This window comes from Pelophylax lessonae, assembly GCF_965119305.1.
Source record: "Pelophylax lessonae genome assembly, chromosome: 13".
Classification (NCBI taxonomy): domain Eukaryota; kingdom Metazoa; phylum Chordata; class Amphibia; order Anura; family Ranidae; genus Pelophylax; species Pelophylax lessonae.
Window position 1 is genome coordinate 156,576,261 of NC_138780.1, and position 17,253 is coordinate 156,593,513.

A 17,253-nucleotide genomic window follows, 5' to 3' on the forward strand; every position below is an offset into this window, starting at 1 on the left:
TTTAAGACGGTTACAGTTTTAAAAGGGATCCAAGCAGACCTAAATTCTGCGCGTGGCAACTCTTTTAATGCAGAGGATGTTAGACAGAAAATAAGATCATTGAAATGTTACTGTTGTATTTGCAATAAAGCAGAAACACTTGTAGTTCTCAGAAGCCTGCCTACGGTGTTGGTTTGTGATGGCGTTCACCTACCGAGAAGAAATACATTTGCAATGAAATGAAGTAGTGGATGAATGGCTTTGTGCAATTTCAGCCGTCAGTTATGCAACTGTCTAGTGTTTTATTTGTATCAGAGATTCATCAGAGATTGCTGGGATGGATTTGCGCAAATGAAAGCTAATCTGAGACAGGTAAAGCCTGAAGGGAATGCACTTGTAGTTTGGACCCAGCGAAGCATCAATCAATTTTTGGCCCCACTGCCTTGATGGCTTCCAACTTGATTTCATATCACATACAGTATCTCACAAAAGTAAGTTCACCCCTTACATTTTTGTAAATATTTTATTGTATCTTTTCATGTGACAACACTGAAGAAATTACACTTTGCTACAATGTAAAGTAGTGAGTGCAAAAAACCACTGGCAACATAAGGGAGTACACCCATAAGTGAAAATGTCCAAATTGCGCCCAAAGTGTCAATATTTTGTGTTGCCACCATTATTTTCCAGCACTGCCTTAACCCTCTTGGAGTTCAACAGAGCTTCACAGGTAGCCACTGGAGTCCTCTTCCACTCCTCCATGACAACATCACGGAGCTGGTGGATGTTAGAGACCTTGCACTCCCCCACATTTCGTTTGAGGATGCCCCACAGATGTTGTAGGGTATAGGTCTGGACACATGCTTGGCCAGTCCATCACCTTTACCCTCAACTTCTTGAGCAAGGCAGTGATCGTCTTAAAGGTATGTTTGGGGTCATTATAATGTTGGAATACTGCCCTGTGGTCCAGTCTCCGAAGGTAGGGGATCATGCTCTGCTTCAGTATGTCACAGTACATGTTGCCATTCATGGTTCCCTCAATGAATTCTAGCTCCCCAGTGCCGGCAGCACTTATGCAGCCCCAGACCATGACACTCCCGCCACCATGCTTGACTGTAGGCAAGACACACCTGTCTTTGGTTGCCGCCACACACGCTTGACACCATCTGAACCAAATAAGTTTATCCTGGTCTCATCAGACCACAGGACATGGTTCCAGTAATCCATGTCCTTAGTCTACTTTTCTTAAGCAAACTGTTTGCAGGCTTTCTTGTGCATCCTCTTTGGAAGAGGCTTCCTTCTGGGACAACAGCCATGCAGACCAATTTGATGCAGTTTGCAGCCTGTGGTCTGAGCACTGACAGGCTTACCCCCCATTCCTTCAAACTCTGCAGCAATGCTGCCAACACTCAAACGTCTATTTCCCAAAGACAACCTCTGGATATGACGCTGAGCACGTGCGCTCCACTTCTTGGGTCGACCATGGTGAGGCCTGTTCTGAGTGGAACCTGTCCTGGTCATACGCTGTATGGTCTTGGCCACGGTGCTGCAGCTCAGTTTCAGGATCTTGACAATCTTTTTAGAGCCTAGGCCATATTTATGTAGAGCAACAATTCTTTTTTTCAGATCCTCAGAGGTGCCATGTTGAACTTCCAGTGACAATTATGAGAGTGTGAGAGTGATAATACCAAATCTAACACACCTGCTCCCCATTCACACCTGAGACCTTGTAACACTAACGAGTCACATGACACCGGAGAGGAAAAATGGCTAATTTTGCCCAATTTGGACATTTTCACTTAGGGGGTGTTCTCACTTTTGTTTTTTTTGTGTTTTTAAATATTTTTATTGAATTTTCAAGAAGTAAAACAGTACAATCAAGTCAATTAGATTGGACATCATGCATTCACAGTGCTGAATTTGGTGACGGCATTGAAGTAATTAGTAGGAGACAACTATATTGAATGAAGTACATATAATTTCCAAATAATAATATATGGAAAGCTTATTTCAACGGTGTTGGCCACCCCCTTCAGACACCCCTTATGGGAACAAACTGTGCTTTGGGTTGGGGGGGGGGGGGGCAACACAGTCTCTTGCTCTGTTAAATCAGGTTTTATTATCATTTGGCATAGAAATACAGGTGTTAACGGAATGTAGAACATTATGTAGGTGAAACATATAAACAACGGGGTGTTCTCACTTTTGTTGCCAGCGGTTTAGACATTAATGGCTTTGTGTTGAGTTATTTTGAGGGGACAGCAAATTTACATTGTTATACAAGCTGTACACTCACTACTTTACATTGTAGCAAAGTCTCATTTCTTTAGTGCTGTCACAAAAAAAGATATAATAAAATATTTACAAAAATGTGAGGGGTGTTTTAGTCTGAATTTAATATACCCGGTGGAGAAAACAACAGGAAAAATTTCCTGAAGTGTCAGATCTGAGGTGACCTTAAAGGGGGGAGAGGGTCTGTGTGTGCTCCAGTTGTGGTCCTCTAAAGAGTGTGCCACATCCCTTATGTAGAGCCAAAATTTGTGGTTACCCCTGGGGTGGGACTTTTAAGGCACAACAAAGTATTTGTAACAGTAAATAGTATTAAACTATTATAATTTATTAACAAATATTATATACAAAAAGACAAAGTATCAACATTAAAACATGAGCAAGCATAGGTGCATGTGCTAAATTATGGACTCAACCATCTTATGGACTCGAGGTCAAATGCCTCTTCATCAGGGATAACTCTGGATGATTGTTCTGTAAGTATTAAAAAATATGTATGACAACATTGAACATTCATATGTTTATATAAAACATTGCAAAAGTAATACAGAATAGAAAAAAACTCGAATGATCATGATGAAAAAACATCTTTAACTTACATGGTTGATTGTACAACAAGTAACAGAATGCTTGCTAGGATAAAAACAGGGAAAGATGAAGCCAGACCGGTGCTGTACCGTCACGAAGTGAAACCCATATAGATAATTATGGCCAAAGACATGGGGTTAATGGATAATGCGTCTCCAAGATATTCGGACCAACTGGAGTCCAATTAGCTTAGCAAATCAATCCAGACAAAGTCATGCAACGCTGCAGTGGAATAAGCATAGAAGGCGAACTGACAATGTGTTTTCCTTTGAAATAATTGTAATTATATATAATAGTTTAAAAATAATTGTAAATGAACAATTCTAATGCATTTATAAATGCTTATTATTAAAGATGAGGTCTATATTATTATATGAAACTAGAGGGTTTAATGCAAAGTTTGCATCAGAAAATCTTGGTATATCAGATACTAATTAATGTGAATAAATCTCACACTGCTTGTGAGAGAAGGAGTCTGTTTTGTAGTGTAGGTCAATATAGGGACAGAAAGGTATGGGATGAGGCATTCATTTAAACAAAGACCCCAATACCAACCTATCTCCCACAATAGTTAATCAAAGGACTCTGGAGAGAGATTGTAAAGTCTCTTACCTGAAGGTGAAATATATGACAAAAGCAGATATGGTGTGTGTTGTCCAGCTCCCGGCGGCAGGCTGTGCAAATGACCGCCGCCGGGGGCTTTGTTATATATTGCCAATGCAGGTGCAGCTAATTGCATGACCTCGTCCGTGATCGAGGCCAGCTGTGGGCTCCCTGGATTGTGTGTGCCGGACCCGTGGGGGGGAGAGGTTGCTGTGGACAATTGTGGTTGCCAATGGAAAGAACCTTTTTTTAGCACCTGAGAGTTCCTCAGAGGAAATTGTTACAATGTAGGTAAAGTCAACATGTTTCTTTTGTTTTGGATAGAGTAGACAATTAATAGAGTAGAGAATGGATAGAGGAGAGAATGGTTGAGATCACTGTCAAATTTTGTTTTGTTGTATTTGTCCCAACCAGGAGATTCTCCTTCACTTCCTGTCACAGAGACAAAGCAAGAAGTATGTGGAGGTCTCACCAAAGTATATGGATAGTTTTCACCAGTACAGGTTTCTCCGTGTGAAGATTTACCGCCTCTTATGACAACCAAAAAATGTGAGATTTCCTTTTGTTTTTTGCACTGAAGACAATTGTAGGCCTCTACCATGCAGGGGCTGCCGATAATATGCCTAGTTCTTCCTTGCTAGTACAGAGGCTGCCTGCCCCAGACACAGTTCCAAGGACACCGACACCGCGGGCTCAGTCTAGGGCAGTGATGGCGAACCTTGGCACCCCAGATGTTTTGGAACTACATTACCCATGATGCTCATGCACTCTGCAGTGTAGATGAGCATCATGGGAAATGTAGTTCCAAAACATCTGGAGTGCCAAGGTTTGCCCTCACTGGTCTAGGGGATGCTTTTTGGTGGGTTTTATTTGCACGGGGGAATTTAAGGGTTCAGAATACTTCAAAACGATAGCAGAAATAAACAGGAAGACAAACTTCTTACAATACCCTCTTGAAACACCCTTGACTGCTTTTACCGCAAACTAACCTTTAAAAACAAAGCTAAACAGGGGGCTGTAAATAACATAAAATCTTCTATTTAATGCTACTGATGGACTTCATCATATATGTCAAGTTTTATTTGACACATAGTACCCTTAAAATGATAAGAATACTTGACAAATTACTTTTTTACATTATTTTGAAGAAATTGGAATTTTCTGTTGGTACTGGCACAGTGTTCAAAGATGATAATAAAGGGAGTAAAGAAGGCTCAAAGTACTGCCTAGAATAATCTTCCTACATACTGAGCATCAAGAGAGCTACAAACACAGTTTCAGGCAATACATTTTACTGTCCTATATTAGCATCTTCCAGATCCATATTAACAGTTTATAACTTTTCTTTTACAATTATATTCTTCATTAGCAGTAAAGTCACATTAAATGTAAAAACCTGTAATAAAACGTTTTATATCTGGCCATTGAAAATAGGTTGTTGAAATACCTGGAGTAAAATGAAACTTCACTGGAATTTACAACCTCATCAGAAAATAATGACTATTTCTTTTCTCATATTACAGTGATTATGGTCTGAAACTTTTGTTGCACATTTTTTGATGACATTTACAGATCTTACCCTCTATGTTGAATTGTAGGTATTGACGTAAGTATACATTTTAAATAAATTTCCCCATATGTCCTGTCTCGGTAACATTGGGGTAAGGAAAAAAAAAAAAGAGGGGGGTGGGGGGTGTACAGCAGTAAACACTGCAAGGTTTTTTTTGCCAACCCAGTGGGCTGAATGAAAAAAACACTGAAGAGCTCGGGTGGAGATCCTGTACTGTTACTGTTAGTACAGCGATCTCCCGGCTAAGCTATTGTGACAGGGGGACAGTCTCTTTACCAGAACACAACAGTCAGTGCTCTCAGCCATTGGCAGAAAGCGCTGACCGGATGCCGATCAGCAGATATTTTTTGGTCATGTCCCTTCAATAGGGACGTGGGCCGAATTTTGGCCGGTTTCTATGGAACCGGTCGATACCGTCTGATATTCAGCCCATGTGTATGGGGTTTTAGGGAGGAGAAATTTCTTCAATATTGACACGGTGAGCAATAAAAGCAGATAGAGACTCTAAGGCCGGCCATGCACCACGGATTGCAGGAAATTCAGACAGTGTTGATGCAGGAATCCCTCCTGCTGAACCATTGTCTTCTCCTGGCGAGGAAGACTCCTCCCGCCCCCTGCTAGGAGAATACAATGGTTATCTCTAGCAACGATAGGAGCCATTAGCGATAATCGAAAGTGAATCTGGCAGGCTTGTTGTACCCAAGTTGATCGTTCGAATACCTTGGTACATTCAGCCTGCCCACACGGTTCCAATCTCAGGCTGGTTCCTGCTGAACCGGTCGAGATTTGCACCGTCTATGGCTGGCCTAAGTGTTCCCCACTATCTCCAAAATAATCCATCGTTTGAGCTGTAGTTGGGCTTTAAAGAATAGATCAATAGAGAATTCCAGAAATAAGACTCAAAAAATGGACAGACATAAGCATATGAATAGCTTTTAAAACAGTAATTTACTAAAACTCAATCAAAAAATAATACGATAACAATGAATAGCTCAGATAAAATACAGAAACCAGCTTTTGCTTCAATTCTCATTTTCAAGCCAAATATTTCTCCTGCAATACTGTTTATCTGCCACTAGATGTCCTCAATCCGATGGCCAGTATCATTAAACCCACTTCCTCTTAGCTTAGGTTGTCCTGGACCAGTCCCAGCCTGTGAATGGACAGTGAAAGGAGAAGCAGCACAGTGATGAGCTCAGCTCTCTCCCACTCTGCTTTCTCTTACTATCAGCATGTTTCTTGTCACCACATGAACTGACTGGCCTCTTGTGCTGATTCTTAATCCAAACTCTAGCTTTGCTTTACAGGACTGCAAGAAGCGAATACTAGGCCAAATGTAGATACTTACACTGCTTGCATTGAAACATTACTTTGAATAATGTATTAATTACTACAGTTCTGCATTGTTTGTCTTTTTCATATGCCTGCAGTTCAGCTTTAAGCACACATTGTAAAACCTGTATCCAGACATACAAGCACTGATTTGGTGCTAAAAAACAATTCTGAGATTTAACATAGGCATCCATATCTCTCCATCTATCACATCCTCTAAACCCAAATGTAGTACCAAGCCTCCTTGAAGTCAATGGAGTTAAATCTAACAATTCCTTTTCTGCCCATTTTCAGGAGTAATTTGAAAGCTTTTGCATTTGCAAGGCATCTTGGCTGTGCCAATTGGGGACATGTACCAATGATCAGCAAGGAGATGTTCTTTGAATGCAGTTTAAATATAAAAAAATATACAAACCCATAAATAACCTGTTTTGGGGGTGCCTTAAACATGCACATGAAGTTGCTGAGCAGTACAATGTACTACTTTAAATTAGACTTATCTTACAAAAAACAGCCAGGGATCTGTCATTTAGTGGTGGTAGCAGCATAACTGCTAAATGACATATCCCTGCCAGCTAGTGCTTGTGTTTACATTCCAGCAGCACCAAGGATCTGTCATTTTACAATAGGGGTAGCGGCTTGCGCGGGGGACATTCTGTTTGTTCAACCATTCACCAAACTGTGAACAGGCTGGGTTTGGGTCAAACTTACATTCATCAGACCTGGAAGCTTGTCCTTATTCACCAATCCATTTTGATTATTATTATTATACAAGATTTATATAGTGCCAACAGTTTACACAGTGCTTTACACCATAAGGGCAAACAGTACAATTACAATTCTACACTGATTTGTGCACTGGCGCAAATCATTTGGTGGAGGGAGATAATGGTGTGGGGTGGTTTTTCAAGGGTTGGGCTTTCCCCCTCATTTCCACTGAAGGGAACTCTTAGACCCGATTCACACTAGCGCGACTTGTCAGGCTACTTGGTCGCCTGACAAGTCGCGGTGGGTCGCCTGCCATAGATTAGCTCATGACCCGTTCTAATAGGAGCGACACAAGTCGCTCCGACTTAGAAAAAGGGTCCTGTACTACTTTGTGGCGACCTGGAGGCGACCTGCATAGACTTCAATGATATGAAGTCCGTGCATGTCGACTTCACAGGTCGCCCCAGCAAGTAGCGTCGCCCCAATGTGAACGGGGTCTTAGGGTCTCAGCAAATCAAGACTTTTTGGACAATTTCATGCTCCCAACGTTGTGAGAACAGTTTGGGGATGGCCCCTTCCTGTTCCAACATGACTGCACACCAGTGAACAAAACAAGGTCCAGAAAGACATGGATGAGTGAGTCTGCACAGAGTTCTGACCTCAACCAGATAGAACACCTTTGGGATTAATTAGAGCGGAGACTGTAAGCCAGGCCTTCTTGTCCAACATCAGTGCCTGACCTCACAAATGCGCTTCTGGAAGAATGGTCAAACATTCCCATAAACACACTCCTAAACTTTGTGGACAGCCTCCCCAGAAAAGTTGAAGCTGTTGTAACTGCAAGGGGGGGGGCAACTCAATATTGAAACCCACGGACTATGACTGGGATGCCATTAAAGTTCATGTGAATGTAAAGGCAGGCGTCCCAATACTTTTGACAATATAGTGTATGTTACTCACTTAGGGTGTTCCTTACTCTCACACAAAGGTTATCCTCCAAAGGCCCAGGGGCCACTCTAAACCAAGCCACAGACCTGCAGTTGACGGTTGGGGGTGCAAAGGTCTCTGTCAAGTTGGGTGGCAAGTATCCTCTTTCTACACCCCAGCAGAAGGGCTCTATAATGCCTCAGCGCATCTCTGCAGATCAGGGGTGTCATGTTCCAATACACCAAGTGCACTGGACCTCATCCACAGCTGACATATAAACATATTTTTAGTACTGATTACTGTAGTAATGTCACTGGAACCCCCAAAAGTGTCATAAATTTCAGTTAGGGGTCCAATCTGACCGCTACAATGTTGCAGCCCTGCCATTACTAGTAAAAAAACAAAAAACAAAAATGACATAAATCTTTCCCATAATTAGTAAACTCAATTGCTTTTGTGCAAACTAATCAAAATACGCTTGTTGCAATTTATTTTTTTACCAAAAATATGTAGCAAAAAACAAATAGGCCTAAACTGTTAAAAAAAATAGATTTTTACATTTTTTTTTGAGAATTTCATATAAAAGAATGTGAAAAATAGTTTTTGTTTTTTTTTTCAAAATTGTTGCTTTTTTGTTTATAGCGCAAAAAATAAAAATCGCACAGGTGATCAAATACCACCAAAAGAAAGCTCTATTTGTAGGGGAAAAAGGACGTCAATTTAATTTGGGTACAGCGTCGCACGACCACGCAATTGTCCATTAAAGTCACGCAGTGCTGATCGCAAAATAGGGCCCGGTCATTGAGCAGCCAAATCCTCCGGTCTGAAAGGGGTTAACCCGAGCCACACTCGAGAATACCGCCTGGGAGGTTAAAGGAACAGGATCTTTTTTTATAAAGAGATTGTAAATGCAGAAGATTTTATTCATTCTAAGCATTAAGTTAAAAAATAACCTGTGTGCAGCAGCCTCCTTCAGCCCCCCAATACTAACCTGCACCCGTCTTTATCCAGAGATGTTGCAGGAGTGTCTAAGCTTCCTGGGACTCCTCTTTAAATGAGACAGCAGCGCGACGCAATTGGCTCCCGCTGCTATCAATTAAAATCATTCAGCCAGTCAGGAGAGAGAGGGGGCAGGGCCGAATCGTGATTCCATGTTTGAACACAGGGAGCTGTGACTTGGCTCAAGTGCCCCTACAGCAAGCTGCTTGCTCTGGGGGCACTCAACAGGAGGGAGGGGCCAAGAGAGCCGAAGAGGGACCTGGGAAGAGGAGGATCCGGGCTGCTCTGTGCAAAACCACTGCACAGAGGAGGCATGTATAACATGTTTTTATTGAAAGGAAAATAAGAAAAAAACAAGACTTTACAATCACTTTAAGTCTTTAGTATCTTCTCCAGCTTCCCTTTGATAAACATAGCGGATTACTTTGTTCTGTGTATACTCCTGTGCCAAAATTATTGAAATAAAAAAGGAAAAACATCTGCAAAATATATTGTATCATGATGACTCAATTACACAATATCTTTGATATGTTGTTATGTTCAAGTTAATGCATATCTACAGTACTTTTTTTGGGGGGCATGGTAGGGAATGATCTGCGTTTTGTGCAATCGGTGTCCCATCCGGTTATCTTAGTATTGTGATGGGTTATTATCATCATTATCAAAATGTAGTGACAATTAAATAATACAATTCTTTAAAAAAATCTTTAGAAAAAAACATTTTCAGAAAAAAAAAGTGACAAAATAAAAAATTCTGACCTTTATAATTAGACGCAATAGTCTCTATGATTTCAGCTCTGTAAATGTTTAAATGGCACTTTCCAGCTATGAAAAGACTGCATTCAAACTGTGAACACCTAATTGATTTTAGAATTTAAGAACGACACTCAGAGCAGAAAATGGATGTGTATTGAAAAAGCACTTCCAGAGACATTAGGCGTAATTCAACCTTGAAAGATTTCAATGGGTGTTGGTTTGGTGCCTCAGATGTCGGTCCAGGATTGGTGAATAGTACTACAGACGCAGCTGAATTTTGTAGAGATGTGAAACTTAGCAGGAAGTCGATCCTTAACATTGCCATTTAGAATTTTTACTATTTAAATTAATAACAGCAATATAAAAAAAAAAATTATAGACATGCAACATGTGAGACAACTACAGGCAGTAGCAAACTAATGGGCCCCACCCTAGTTCGGATTTCTGCAGAATCACTTATTGAATCACACATCATTTTCACTATCTAATATAAGATATAGAAACAAAATATAAAAATATGACGATTGTTTCTGAATGTGGGTTGGCTACAAATATACAAATAAGCTGAGTTCCTATATCAAACATGCAATTTTTTTTTTTTTTGCCCAATTTTTAAACATATTTGTCACATACCTGGACATTTTCAAATTGAACATATGATGGCAAGCCTAAGCAGAGGTTACAATTTGTAAAAAATGATCAGTAGGTCTGAGGTAAAGGCAGCTGAACTTATATAAAGATTTTGACTTTGAGTCTAATGCCTCGTACACACGCGTAGTTGGCCGTGAATTTTTGGCCAACGTCCGATCGGCCGATTTTCGGCTTGTTAGTATGATGCTTTCGACAACCGACTCCGACTGTTCGGCTGAATAAAATCTGGTGTGCATGCTATAAAATTTTTGTTGGCCGTCACCACAACGGGCAATTTTCCGTGAGTCAGTACAGATTTCGGCAGATAAAAATCTGATGAGCAAGACTGGGCATGCTCAGAGAAGAAAAAACACACGGAAAGTAAACCAGCACATGACATCACTTCTGAAGTTGGTTTTTTGTTGGCCGAGAAAATTCGTGTGCAGTCTAGAGGACATTTCAACCAACACAACAACACTGGACAAAAGCCGGCCGATCCGTCGGCCGATAATCGTTGCGTGTGTACGAGGCATAAATCTTGGCACCACCCTTTCCTGCTGTGTAAAGAAACACAGACAGCCTAACACAGAATAAAAACTTCACAGGAATTTCACTGTACCACTCTATCTTAAAGTAAAAAAAAAAAAAAAAAAAAGTATACAAACATTTTTGCACCAGAAGTATGACTTTTTGCAACTATTTAAAAAAAATAAAAAAAATAATAATAATAAAAATAATAAAAACAAAAATAATAATAATAACATATATAGTAATGAAAATTGGCGCTACAAATTACTATATCTATTTTTATCATATGTGGTGACACTACTAGAAATTGGCTGCTATTACTTTTTTTTTACAGAGATTCACATTTACTCTACTCCTGTCACATTTTGGTTGGCGCATTGGTTTATCTGTCCACACAATAATAATAACACACATCCTCTCCAACACTAAGTTATCGTACAGCATGCCAAACATACAGACCCACATCCTTGTAGCAAGCAGCCTATGAGATTTTAAAACTGCTACTTAATTTATACACAGCTCAAAAAAATTAAAGGAACACTTTTTAATCAGAGTATAGCATTGAGTCAGGTAAACTCCTGGGATATTGATCTGGTCAGTTAAGTAGCAGAGGAGGTTGTTAATCAGTTTCAGCTGCTTTGGTGTTAATTAAATTAACAACAGGTTCACTAGATGGGCAACATTGAGACCGCCTCCCAAACAGGAATGGTTTTACAGATGGAGGTCACTGACATTTTGTTTGCCTACTTAAATTTTCTGACTGTTTTTCACTAGTTTTGCATTTGACTAGGGTCAGTGTCACAACTGGTAGCATGACGTGATACATGGACACTATAGAGGTTGCACAGGCAGTCCAACTCCTCCAGAATGGCACATCAATACGTGTCTCCCAGGACAGTCTCAAGAGCATGGAAGAGTTTCCAGGAGACAGGCAGTTACTCTAGGAGAGCTGGATAGAGATGTAGAAGATTCTTAACCAATCAGCAGGACCAGTATCTGCTCCTTTGTTTAAGGAGGAATAGGATGAGCACGGCCAGAGCCCTACAAAATAATCTCCAGCAGGCCACTGATATGAATGACTCTGACCAAATAATCATAAACAGACTTCATGAGGGTGGCCTGAGGGCCCGACGTCCTCTAGTGGGCCCTGTGCTCAATGCTTGGCACAGTGGAGCTCGATTGGCATTTGCCATCGAACAAGGGTTGCTACCTCATCCCTTTAAACCAGGGCACATATTAATCACACAGGTTCTGAGGCTAATATAATGCTCATCAGGCACTAAGTGAGTTTTATTATCACTTTAATCAGCCACAGAACCTGTGTAAATAATGTGTATCCTGGTTTAAATGGATGAGGTGTTAACCCTACACTGAACACCAGCATTAAGGGGTCCGCCACTGGTGCCCTGTGCTTTTCACAGATGAGAGCAGATTCACCCTGAGCACATGTGACAGATGTGAAAGGGTCTGGCGAACATTACACTGCCTGTAATATTGTTCAGCATGACCAGTTTGGTGGTGGGTCAGTGATTGCCTGGGGAGGCATATCCATGGAGGGACCCATAGACATTTACAGGCTACAATGGTACCTTGACTGTCATTAGGAATCTAGATGAAATCCTTGGACCCACTGTCAGACCCTACGCTGGTGCAGTGGGTCCCAGGATTCCTCCTGGTGTACAACAATGCCCGGCCTCATGTGGCAAGAGTATACAGCCAGTTCCTGGAGGATGATGAAGGAATTGATATCATTGAATGGCCCCCACACTTGCCTGACCTAAATCCAATAGAACACCTCTGGTACATTATGTTTCAGTCCATCTATCTGACACTGCCAGGTTGCACCTCAGTCTGTTCAGGAGCTCAGTGATGCCCTGGTCCAGATCTGAGAGGAAATACCCCAGGACACCATCCGTCATCTCATTAGGAGCATGCCCGATGTTGTCAGGCATGCATACAAGCACGTGGGCGCCATACAAAATACTGCCTACCATTTTGAGTTGCTGCAATGAAATTTCAGAAAAATGGACTAGCCTGCGTCATAATTTTTTCCCTTTGATTTTTGGGGTGTCTTTGAATTCAGCCCTCTGTAGGCTGATCATTTTTACTTCCATTAAATGATGCGGCATCTTTTAGTTCCTAACACATTACCCAGTCCATACCAGTATAGATATCCAGCATGATATTTTTCCCCATGGAGATCTGATGGGTTTTTAAAGTGTTCCTTCAATTTTTTTAAGCAATGTATCATTCCATACACCCTTCAGCACTAGCCAGGGGCTCCAGTTCTTGTAACAGCAAAAGACAAAACTATCACCAGACAGCTCAACCTACACCCCTGATTATCACTAATTTTAAGCATGGTACTTAGTTAAAATGAATGAAAAAAATCAGGTGCCGGTTTAAGTACTACTTGTAATTATCATTCAGCATCACATGCAATCTTACCTTTTTTTGATGAACCTGGAATTAATCAGCTTGGGATTTTGAATGATAATTATATGCAGGAGTACCAGTCAGTTTGCTTGAATTTGTACCCATTGTCTATAATATTTTCCTTTTCTTTCCCTTTTATTAAAATTGACTTTCACAAACATATTATTTTGTAAATCTTGTTGAAGCATGATTGGTAAGCTAAATTTATATGAGTTTTAAATGTCTTCCAATAATGATTTATTGTCAACAGCTTTGTCAATATCAGCTTAAATGTGCCAGACTGACAGTGCCCATCCGGAGCACAATAGATAAGTCTTAATAAACAGGCTGCAACGACAGGCTTTCAGTGGTATCTAATGCCAATAAATAGTAGCAAGAATTGTGTTATTTTTAGAAATATAAAATTGTAATAAAACATTTTCCTACAACTGTTTTCCCAATAATCATATTTTGCTAAAAAAAAAATGTTTTTTAATTTTAATTGCAATCAAATATTTTTTGCTTGTAATTCTTTATTTTGTTATTTTGCAAAACGTACAAGCATAGTTAATGGTTAATAAGTATATACAAAAAATCCTGGCGCTGTGGTGCCGGTAATCAGAAGGCGGGGATGGAACAGTGAGGTCGGACAATGCCCAAAGAGGTCCACCATGAATTACATGTCCATGTCCGGGCTGCAGTCCACCCTGACCCAGATCCCAACTGAGAAGAGAAAGTAGCAACAAAAACGGGTATAATGGCGCTCCCGGACAAAATGGCACAGAGATCTGAAGAAGGGCTTGGCCCGAAACATGTCATCCCCTCCATCCGTGGCTTTCCATATCAGCTCCGCCAGTTGACTATTCAGTTGCACAGCACAGCCATCGGTGAGCTGCCTCCACACCCCTCCGGCGGCCGTAGAGCTACATCTGTGCTGCAGCCCTCGGTGCGCATGTCCCCGCCAGGCGCCCGGTGACATCATCATCCGGCGCCACGGTAGTAGGGTCCGAGGAGCAGCGGCCGCTGCCGCCTCGGGTGTGCACCATCTGTTACCGGAGCTGTCTGTGGGGGTTGAGCACTTTACTCCCCCCCCCCCAGCCTCCTCTCAACATCCCAGGCATCGCCCAGCCCGGAGGTACATCGGCAGAGAAGCTTCCCGGCTTGATCGAGGCTGTCACTCCACCCACAAGCGCCACACCATCCAGGCTTCACAGGTGGTAAGACGTTGCTTCCCAGCTCCTGGGTCCTCCTTGCTTTTGAGGTATCTTTTCCGGTTTTACACCGGTCTGCTGCGTGCTGTACCCTGGGCACACCACTGGCTTTTTCTGTCAAGGAGCTCATTTTAACTGATTTTAATAAACAAATCTAATGATTCAAGATTCCGAGCAGCATCCAATTTATCTTTGTGCCATTTTGTCCGGGAGCGCCATTATACCCGTTTTTGTTGATAGTTAATAGTTAGTCTGGTTGAATAAAGACCATCTAGTTCAACCAATAAAAAGGAAAAAAAAAAAAAAGATAAAAATGCATAAAGCATTAAAAGAGCATTAAAAGAGCATATTCCATTACATACCACATAACTCAACAGTTATGGTCACTATACTGCCTATCCGGAAGATTTACCCCTCTTCACGACCAGGCCATTTTTTGCGATATGGCACTGTGTTACTTTAACTGACAATTTCCGGGTTGTGTGATGCTGTACCCAAATAAAATGTTTGTCCTTTTTTCCCCACAAATAGAGCTTTTCTTTGGGTGGTATTTGATCACCTCTGCATTTTTTATATTTTGCGCTTCAAACAAAAAACAACCGACAATTTTGAAAAAAAAGAAAAACAATATTTTTTACTTTCTGCTATAAAACATATCCAATAAAATGTAAAAAATCGAATTTCTTCATTAATGTAGCCAATATGTATTCTGCTATTCTGCTACATATTTTTGAAAAAAAATCCCAATAAGCGTATATTGATTGGTTTGGGCAAAAGCTATAGCGTCTACAAACAATAAGATATATTTATAGAATTTTTATTTATTTATTTGTTTTCTTAATTACTAGTATTGGAGGTGATCAGCGACTTACAGAGGGACTGCGACATTGCGGCAGACAAATCGGACACTGACACTTTTAACACTTTTTTGGGAACCAGTGACAGTAACACAGTGGTCACTGCTATAAATATACACTGTCACAGTACTAATGACACTGGCTGGGAAGGAGATAGCATCAGGGGCGATCAAATGGTTAACTGTGTGCCTAGCTAGTGTTTTAGTGCAGTGTGGGAGTTGCTTTGACTAGGGAAAGGCATGGATCTGTGTCCCTCCTTTGCAGGAACATAGGATCTATGCCTTTCGTAATGACAGAAAGACCTTGTTTACATATCTTGTGTACCCAATGATTAGCGGGTGCTGGTGGACATCAAGTCTGCAGGACCCTGCTGATCGGCTCCCGCTGTGTGGAATCACAGCAGGAGTGAGCCGTCGGTGCACGCACCAACGCCCGCCACCCGGAAGTGCAGGATTATGTATATATATATTGTTTTTTTATTGACAATACCGATATTTTGGTCATCGCATATCGGACATTTAAAACTTTTTTTTTTTTTACAGGTACTCTTGTGGAGGGATCTGAGGGTCTAAAAGACCCCAAACCCCTCCTCTACACTTAAAAGCATTCAAAACGTCAAGTTTGGCTGTTTTGAATTCTGTCATTTTTTTAAATTTGGTGCCGAGTACCTGGAAGTGATGTCATGACATTACTTCCGGGTTTTTACATGGAGACCCGATCAGAGCCGAATGCGGATTTGATCGGGTCTTCGGCAGCCATGCAGGTAGGTTGCCTGGGTCTCCCGGTGGGAAGGGAGACCCAGGCGAGCAGCGGAAGGCAGCGGGAGAGGGGGGGGACGTCCCCTCCCGCTCCTTGTAATGACAGCCGAGCAGCTTCTCAGCCGCATCGGTCCTCATTACAAGACAGCCGACCGTCGGCTATGGACGCCAGTACCAGGGTGATGCTTCTAGCTGCAGGCATCATTCCGGTACAGCATTTTCCTGCAATATCGATAACCTCAGGGGCCAATTCCGATATATCAGGGAAAGTGCATATCGGCCCCTGATATATCGGTGTTGCCGATAATCAGTCGATCCCGAATATATATATATATATATATATATACACACACACACGTGATCCTGCGCAGCGTGGCCACAGTAAAACTGCTATAGGCCCGTTGGCAACTGGATATGCAATAGTACGTGCCCAAAATGTAATATTGACATAAGCATGTAGATAACCATATGGATAATGGGAAAAGGGAATGAAACCTGCAGATGTTTTATTGGCAGCTGGGGAGTCCCACTGGCTCCCTCTAGTTGGTTTGAGGAGAAATGATAATTGGATAGTATGTTCGATTATAAGGTGGTGATAGATGAAACCAGTAGAGGAGGTCGTACCCTATATGAGATTCTGGGTCACTTAGGGAAGTGAGTGCATGCAATGGGATTGACTTACTATAGCCAAATAGACTGTGAACTCTGCAAGTGCAGCTGCTTCAGAGCCTAGTAAATGAGATGAAGCTTCACTTTGCAAAGAATATTCAATTACAAGCAAGGAAAATCAAAAACAGCATTTTGCTTGCACATGATTGGATGATAAAAGTCAGCAGAGCTTTTCCTAATTTACTAAGCTCTGGAGCAACTGCACTTGTCAGTAAATCAACCTCATTGGGTGTGGGAGGGGGTACATGTGTAAAAGAAAGGAGGGAGAATAAAAAAAAAAAAAAGAATGAGAATAAAAGAAAAAAATGGGGGGGGGGGGGGTTGATATTTGATTTCACATCAAGCTGAACCAGGGTTGAACTACCAAATAATATTTTATGTGCAATTTAAAAGTAGAGTATGCAATCCCAATCACTGAAAACTCATATGTTAGT